We start from the raw sequence: 9,544 nt of genomic DNA on the forward strand, positions 1-9,544 counted from the left end.
CAAGTAGATGAAATAATCTCTGATCATGGGTAAATACACACTACTGGTCAAAAGTTGAACACCCAATTTTTCCATTTTATTATTGGAAATTATGCATATTAATGTCTGTACTCTGAAAGGAAAGAATAGAACAAATAAAAAAAATTTAAAAACTTTTTAGAAACGAAAATGTAGCCAGCTTTGGCAGTTATAACAGCTGAACACACTCCTGGCATTCTTTCCACAATGGAAATCAAATATTCTTCAGAAAGTTCTTCTCAACTCTGTTGCAGAAGTTTGCATAAATGTGTGGTACTTGTAGGTTGCTTTGCTTTCACTCTTCTGTCCAGTTCATCCAAACCAGCTCTGTGGGGTTTAAGTCTGGAGGCTGTGCTGGCCACTCCATGTTTTCAAGCCACCTTGTTCTTTTTTCCTAAAGTAGTTCTGGCATAGCTTGAACTTGTTTTGGGTCATTATCTTGCTGTAGGATGAACTCCTGACCAACTGGTAACATACCAGAGGGTACTGCATGGCGCTGCAGAATGCTGAGATAGCCGTTTTGGTTCAGGGTACCTCTCACTCTGTACAAGTCACCGACCCTGGATCCAGCAAAACAGCCCAGACCATCACGCTTCCTCCTCTATGTTTGACAGTTGATGTCACACACTGAGGAGCCATCCTTTCTCCTACTCGACGGTGTACAAAAATCCTGTATGATGAACCAAAGATTTAAAATTTTCATTCATCCGTCCAAAATACCTTCTTCAGGTCTACAGTAGTCCACTGGCGGTGTTTCATGGCCCAGGGAAACCTCTTATTTTTCTTGTTTTATTCTGACGTCTTAGGAATGGCTTTCATGCCACAACTCAACCTGTCAAACCTGCAACTCATACTCTTCTCTTCACAGTTGAATCTGAGACTTCTTACTACGACCACTATGAAGCTGTGCTTGAAGCTGTTGTCTTGTTGACTCTCAGAAACTTGTCTTCTGATTCTGTTGTGGCTTTGGGTCTTCCAGACCTCTTCCTGTCAGAGTTTCCCCCAGTGGAAAAGTTCTGCCTCCTAATAATTTGTCTGAGGCACACAGGTCCGTATACCACCAGGCAAGAGACGTGGTTGCTCAATTAAGTAATCAAATTTTATTTGACAATCAGGTTAAAATCAATTAAAACAACTAGATAAAACAAGGGGAGGGAGGTGCAAAGGGGCAGAGGCTGTTGCTTACCATGTGGCAGGATGTGTCACCGGAGAGGAGGAACAGGGCCCAGGGAGAGGTCACCAGGTGAATAAAATCACACACACACACACACACACACGATGGATTAAACAAAAAATACCCAGGGTTCACACATCACACGGGAAGGGGTACCACCACCGACAACACCACATTCCCTGCCACAGGTGCTCAGCCTCTGAAACAGAACAAAAGGGGATTAGTGGGAACGCAAAATGAACAGTAAACAAAAATAAGAAATTAAACTATAAACAAGAACAGAAATCCTACAAACTAAACATCACAAAAGAAACATTTAAACCCAGAATACAAAATACCAAAAAAAATACCAAGAACTTTTGGCGTGTGATTACATCTAGTGATCACCATATTTCCACTTCTCCCATTGTATTGGTTTGGAAGAAGGATGGGAGTTTGCGGTTGTGTGTAGACTACCATCTCCTAAACAGCAAGACCAGGAAGGATGCCTTCCCCCTGCCTCGTATTGAGGAGAGCTTGGATGCTCTCTCGGGGGCCCGCTGGTTCTCTACTCTTGATCTGGCCAGTGGTTATAACCAGGTTCCTGTGTCAGAGCAGGACCGGCCCAAAACTGCGTTCTGTACACCCTTTGGCCTTTTCGAGTTTAACCGCATGCCCTTTGGTTTGTGTAACGTCCCAAGCACCTTCCAGCGGCTGATGCAGAGGATGTTTGGCGACCAGCAGTGTCAGTCTTTGTTGCTCTATCTTGATGACATTGTCATCTACTCATCCTCTGTGGACCAGCACCTGCAGTGCTTGGAATTGGTGCTTGGTCGGCTCCACCAGGAGGGCCTGAAGATGAAGCTCGAAAAGTGTGCATTTTTCCAACAGGAGGTTGGCTACTTGGGGCACGTAATTTCGAGCCAAGGCGTCTCCACAGACCCCAAGAAGATCGAGGCCGTGGCCAACTGGCGGCACCCCAGCCATGTTTCCGAGCTGCGCTCCTTTCTAGGTTTTGTCAGCTATTATCGCCGCTTTGTAGAGGGCTTTGCCAAGTTGGCAGCCCCTCTGCATCAGTTAGTGGCTGAGTTAGCTGGCACGAAATCAAAGAGAAGCTCAGGTCAGGCTTTGGGAGCCACATGGACACCTCAATGTGAGGACAGCTTTGAGGCCTTAAAGGCAAAGCTGGTCTCGGCCCCAGTCCTCACTTATGCTGACTTTTCACGCCCCTTCATTTTAGAGGTTGATGCCAGCCACAGTGGTCTTGGGGCTGTCTTATCCCAGGAGACGGATAGTGGTGTGAGACCAGTGGCCTACGCCAGCAGGGGTCTTCAGCCCACTGAGTGCAATATGTCCAACTACAGCTCTATGAAACTGGAGTTTCTTGCGCTTAAGTGGGCCATGACGGAAAAGTTTCGAGAGTACCTGTTGGGGCATAGGTGCATTGTCTATACTGACAACAACCCATTGAGCTATCGCCAATCCGCTAAACTGGGGGCTACTGAACATTGGTGGGTGGCCCAATTGGCCGCTTTTGATTTCGACATTAAGTATCGATCTGGCGGCAGTAATAAGAATGCAGATGCACTTTCATGGCAGTATGTGTAAGCATCACCTGTAATTGCAGATTCCTTCCCAGGCACTTCAGTCCCCACTGACCTTCGGCAAGGCTTACCCATTGGCCCTATCGGGCCCTGCAATCAGACTGTCATCTCAGCCCTTCCTTTCCATTCTATTGTGGACCTTCGCTCCCTGCAGGAGGCAGACCCCCTTCTGAAGGCTGTGCTGCCATTTTGGCGGCAGAAAGCATTGCCTACTTGGGCCGAGCGACAGCAGTTGCCCAAGGCGGCGTTAATCCTCTTGCGTCAGTGGGACCGCCTGGTAGAGAAAGACATGGTTCTTTTTCGCCGGGTTTTCTGCTCAGATGGTGCAGAGGAGTGTCTCCAGCTCGTTTTGCCTGCAGTTCTTAAGCAGGAGACCTTAAATCATCTCCACCAAGAACATGGTCACCAGGGCATTGAACGGACCACCGAGTTGGTCCGACAGCGCTGCTACTGGCCAAACATGTCTTCGGACATAAAACAGTGGGTGTTGGAGTGTGAGCGTTGCCAAATCACTAAGGATTTTGGACACAGGCCGCATAGTTTCATGGGCCACTTGCTCGCCTCCCGACCCAATGAGATCTTGGCCATCGATTTCACACTGTTGGAGCCTTCCTGGAATGGGTACGAAAATGTCCTGGTCATGACTGATGTGTTCAGCAAGTTCACCGTAGCTGTCCCTACATGGGATCAATGGGCCTCCACCATGGCCCAGGCATTGATCTCCGAGTGGTTCTATAAGTTTGGCATTCTGAGCCATCTTCATTCGGACCAAGGAAGGAGCTTTGAGAGTTCGTTGATTAACCAGCTCTGCCTTTTGTACGGGGTTGCAAAGTCCCGTACTACTCCGTACCATCCTGCCGGTAACGGGCAATGTGAGCGGTTCAATCGAACTCTACACAACCTCCTTCGTACTCTCCTAGCATCACAGAAGCGGGACTGGGCTTCCTGTTTGCCCCAGGTGTTGTTTTGTTATAACACGACTCCCCATCAGGGCACAGGAGAGTCCCCGTTCTATTTGATGTTTGGGCAGGAACCTCAGCTTCCGGTTGATTTTCTTCTGGGCAGAGTTTAGGATCCAGTACTGGGTTGGGTACAGGACTGGGTGGTCGAACATCAGGCCAGACTGAGAGTTGCTTTTGAGGGTGCCCGCGAGCGGTTGTTGGCGGCTGCTGACAGACGGAAGGAGCGACATGATCAGCAGGTCTGGGAGACACCTTTGCTGGTGGGTCAGCTGGTGTACTTGAGAGATCACAGTCACAGAGGTCGCCAGAAAATCCAGGACCTCTGGAGTTCTGTTGTTCACCAGGTGGGGAGAGCCCCTGCCAGTGGGGGGGCGGTTTACACTGTGGCCCCGGTGAACGATCTGCACAAGGTTCGAAATGTGCATCGGGACATGCTGAAGGCCGTAGTTCACCCCGATGTCGCTGCTCCCCCACCGAGGGTGCCCTCCCCACCTGCCCAGGTAGCATCTGATGGTGAGTCTTCTTGTGATGGTGACCTGTGGATCTTGGTCTCTGAGACCTCCCATCCACCACCCACAGTCGTTCCAGGTGCCTCGTATCCTACCGGTGCTCCTGTTGAAGCCATGGGGCAAGCCCCATCCATCTTGGTAACCCCTCAAGTATCAGGGCTGCCAGCTCCCCCACTGTCTCCAACTGATCAGCCGAGTACCAGTCAGCAGGCATTAAGTAGAATCGTTCTCCCTACAGCTGGCCACCATTCAAACATCCATCACCTCCCCCGATCTGCTGGTAGAGTTCCAGATCCCGTGTCCAATGTCCAGATGGCTATTTTTAGGCCATGGTGTTAGTGTCTGTATGTACATCGTCGGGCCGACGATGCAAAGGTGGGGGGTAGATGTGACGGGAGGTTGTCTCCCTCCTGGCCGCTGTTGGGCGCCATGCCAGCGGTGCGGGCACCGTAATTGCTGGGCGGTACTATGTGCCCTTTATATTCAGGTGTGCAGCGGTGGAGCTTTCTGTCCTCTGCTCCCTGCTTGCTGTGGTTTGGCATGACGGCGTTGGTGGACGCAGCCGTTCTTTGGTGTATCCAGCTGTTGTGATTGCCGTCAAGGCGCGCTGTCCGAATATGTAAGTGTTCTGCCGCCTTTTTTTAATTTTTGGTGTGTGATTACATCTAGTGATCACCATATTTCCACTCCTTCCAGCGTGGCCGAGTGCTGGGGTGAATTCCCCGGGGTGAAACGGGGATCTGCTGGAGCCCTGCTGGGCATAGGATCACAGGCTCGCTCTGGGTGTGTGTGCGTGTGTGTGAGCCGTATTCTTGTGGCTCACACCCTCCAGTTGCCAGGTACGTGATGGGTTGGTTCCCCCAGCCACTATCCTGATTTTATGTAATGAGTTTATTAACTCGGGGTTATTTTTCTTCTCAGTTAACAGCCCGGCAGAATCTGACTGCCACTATCACTTCAAGCCGAGCTGCTGTTTTGGTTTTCTTTAATATTCGTCTGGTGAACTGTTGGTGTTTTTTTTTTTGATTTTGTTTGTTTGCTGCGGCTTGGAGTGGGCTTCTCAGCCCAGCACGGCTGAGTGCCGTCTGCGTCCGCTCCGTGCAGAGGCTGGTTGTGTCGTTGCTGTGCCAGAACCGGTATAGCTGTAAGGGCTACTTCAGTTGATGGTGTTTTGTTTTTCTTTGTTATTTAGAAATTAATTTAGGTATTTACTTTTGGTATTTTGGTTTGCTTTGTTGCATTAGTTGGTTTAATTGTCTTTTTTTGTTTTCTTTGTGAGTTTATTCAGCCTCATGTATTGATTTAATTCATCATTTATTGTTCTTTGGTTTTGTTTTCTTTTGTCCACACCAGTTATGGTTAGTTTGGGCACATTTTATTAATCTTTGTCTTTGTCTTGTGTTTACAGGTGCTGTGGCTTACTGCGGCAGTTAATCCCTGGTGGTGGTGTCTTCTTCACGGTCCCCCCCTTTCTTTTGGTTTTGTGTGTGTGTGTGAACTATTTGCTGTGTCATGGGTGATTCATTTGAGGATTCCTCTCCCCTTCTGGTTATCCTGCCGCAGGGTAAGCCCCAGCCCGGGTTTTTATTCCTTGTTGCCCATTCTTTCTTTTAGTTAGTATATGTTAACTGGTGTGTGAAATTATTTCCTTCCTCATAATTTGTTAATAAACATCGTTAAATTGGAACACGTCTCGCCCCCCTGTGTTAATGGAACTTGTTGAGCCTTAATTGGTTTAGTGACAGTGAAACACACCTGAGCTAGGATTTCCTGGGTGCAAGTCCCAGGTGGCGTTGTTGGGACCATAATTGGTCTAATTGGCTGCAAACATTCCTCGAATTTCGCCACACATAGAGCAGGCACCCGCCCCAGCTGTAGACTCAGGTTGAAGATCCTGTGGAGAGGTTGACACAGTTGTGCAGCACAGTCTTTAAGCAGCCTTGGACACACACCATCTGGGCCAACTGTCTTCCCAGAGCAAAGTCTCCCAAGCTCCAACATCACCCCTGTCTCTGTAACAGAGAAGGATACAGGTGCTAGAAGAGAAGTGGCTACAGCTGTGGAGACATGTGTAGGAAGAAGAGAAGAAGGAGCTATAGTGGGGATTTCCACGTGTTGAGGAGGAGAAGAAGGAGGAGCAGCAGTAGAAGTAGGTGTGTCCAGTGTCAAATCTGGTGAAGAACAGGTTGAGTTCATCAGCTCTTTCCACATCACCCACTATTGGCTCCCTTTTCTTTTTATTGTTATGTTCAGAGATGGTACTGATTCCTCTCCACACATCACGGATGTTGCTGTGTTGAAAGTTCCTCTCTATCTTCTTTTTGTATTCCAGCTTTGCCATCTTCAGTCTTCTCTTCAACTCATGTTGCACTTCTTTGAGCCGTTCTTTGTCACCGTCTCTAAAAGCTTTTTTTTTCTGGTTGAGGATTGTCTTTATGTCGCTTGTGATCCAGGGTTTATTATTGGGGAAACAGCGAACAGTCTTTGCAGGTATGACTGTGTCTCTGCAGAAGTTGATGTACTCAGTAAAACAATCAACCTGTTTGTCAATGTTCATACTGTTCTCATCTGTTTCCAGCAGCACATTCCAGTCTGTTGATTCAAAGCAGTCCCTTAGAGCTTCACTAGCCTGAGGCATCCATCTTCTGATTTTGACTTAGTTGCAGGCTGTCTCAGCACACAAGGTTTGTAACAGGTCTGCAGATAAACCAAGTTATGATCGGACCTGCCCAGGGTGGTAAGGTAGTAGCTCTGTAAGCTTCTTTGACACTGGCATACAGCAGGTCTAGGGCTTTATTTTCTCTGGTAGGGCAGTTAACAAACTGTGTAAATCCAGTCAGGTGAGAGGAGAGGCTGACATGATTGAAATCTCCTGATATTATTACAAGTGCCTCAGGATATTGAATCTGTATCCTAGCAACAGTATCATGCAAAACATCACACAGAACCAAGTCAGTTGCCTTGGGTGGAATCAGTGGTGTACACAGACATTTTTGGGGGGGCAGGTGCTCAGTGGAAAAAAAAGGGCACCTTGTGCGGTGTGTAGAACCACTGGCTGCTTTAACATATTATTATTATCAGTAGTAGTATTTTGTTGAAAGTAGTTTGTTACCTGTGGAGTCATTTTAGGAGGACAACCACAGCAGCCATGATTAGTGGTACTATGGTTCATTCTGTACCCCCTGATTACTGTTGCAGCTGTTTTTACTGACTTTTTCCCATGGCTTGTGTGGTCACTACAAATGCATGACATGCTTTTGAACTTTTCTGAGAAGAATTGACAAAAAAAAGACTCTTTCATGTCAATATGAAAATGGATTTCTACAGAATAATGTAAATTAATTAGACATAAAATAAGTGATTGCATAAGCATTCACCCCTTCAAAGTGACAAATTCAACTCAGGTGCAGCCAGTTGGTGCTAAAAGTCACACAATTAGTGAAATTAAGATCATCTGAGTTCAGTGAATGTGTCTCCGTGATCGTAGTATAAAGACACCTGTATTTAGAAGAATCCTTCACATAACTATACCATCAAAAAAGTAGAGCTTCACAAAGTACTCTGTGTAAAGGTTACTGAAAAGCTTAAGTCAGAGGATGAACGCAAGAAAATGTCTTTTAGAAGGAAACAACAACATAAAATACAGCCGCTACACTAAACACAGTATTAAAAGTAGTTTAAAAAAGTCTGAGATCTCTTGAGCTTTATAAAAGGAATAAAATGTGAAAAAGTCCCCTCAGATTGATCATTTGATCACTTACAAGCTGAATCACTTAAAAATAATTTCAATTCAGCTCATTTTGAGAAATATTCAAGACCTGAAAACCCTGAAATGCGACATTCTTCAAGGATGTAATGTAATCCACACGTGCAGAAATGGTATGGTTTTTTTTGTTTTTTTATTTATTTTTTTTACTCTCACCCCTTTGAGGAGTGCTCAGAGGGGTGAGAGTGGTGAAGGTGACCGGTCAAATTTAAAATCCCGTTACAATTTAGTGATTACAGGTCCGGTCCGTATAAGACGGCGTCTGGGTCCGGATCCGGACCGCGGTCCGCCAGTTAGTGACCCCTGCCCTAGAATGTCTGTGCACGCCACTGAAAAAGGGAAGAACTATAAAGGAGGAAGGGAAGCAAGAGGAAAACAAACCATTCTTCAAACTATTCATTGCTTGTATGCTTCCAGTGACTGTCTTGCTGGGGAAAAAAAATCCCTAAAATCACAGTTCTTTTGCACACTGAATCAGGTATTCTCCTCTAAATTCATTTTACTCACTACCTTCATAAGTCATGTAGGGCCTGTTGCTGAGAAGCATCCTCATAACATGCCATCACCATGGTTCATGGAAGGGATAGTGTGTTGTAATGATGTAAAATGTTTGGGGTTCACCAAACATGTCACCTAGTCTGATGGCCAAAAAAGCTAAATTTTGGGCTCACTGAAAGAACCTTCTCTCAGTTGACAATAAATTTCCCACAATGCCTTCTGGTGGACTCAAGTCTTGATTTAATATGAGCTTCTTTGAACAGTAGCTTTCTCTTTGCCATTGTCCCATAAAGCCTTCAGAAGAGCCTTAGGTGTCTCGGTGGCATCACTCACTAATGACTTTCTTGCATGATCACTCAGTTTGGGGATTGCCTGTTATGGACAGATTTACACGTGCCAAATTCCTTCAATTTCCTAATGATGGGGGTCCAGTCATATCTCTGGACTCCTTGCAGTTTACGTACCAGCCTCACACTGAAGTGAAAGACGCCACCTACTTTCACTGCTGAAGGTTTATACTCACCTGGAAGAAGCAGGCAGCACTGTGAGAGTCGTATTCTTTGACTCTTCAGTGCTTTTAACACCCAGGATCTTCCCTGCTCAGGGATAAGCTGCTGGAGATGCTGATGAATGCACTACTAGTGGATTGGATCAACCACTACATCACAGGTTGCTCACAGTTTGTGAGGCTGCAGAGCAGTGTGTCAGACACAATAGTAAGCATCACATGTACACTTCAGGGGACTGTCCTGTCTCACTTCCTGTTCACTCTCCACACCTCTGACTTCAGATACTGTTCATAGTCCTGCCATGTGCAGAAGTTTTGAAATGACTCTGTCATAGTTGGCTGTATCAGCAGGGGGCAGAAGGCTGAGTAGAGGAGTGTGGTGGATAGCTTTGTGGTGTGGTGTGACATCACCCACGTACAGATCAACATCACAAAAACTAAGGAGTTGGTGGCAAATTTCAGGCGGAACAGGACCTCTTAGAATCCAGTCATCATCAAGGGAACAGAGCTGGACGATGTTGAGGAT

This window comes from Amphiprion ocellaris, chromosome 17, assembly GCF_022539595.1.
Source record: "Amphiprion ocellaris isolate individual 3 ecotype Okinawa chromosome 17, ASM2253959v1, whole genome shotgun sequence".
NCBI lineage: Eukaryota > Metazoa > Chordata > Actinopteri > Pomacentridae > Amphiprion > Amphiprion ocellaris.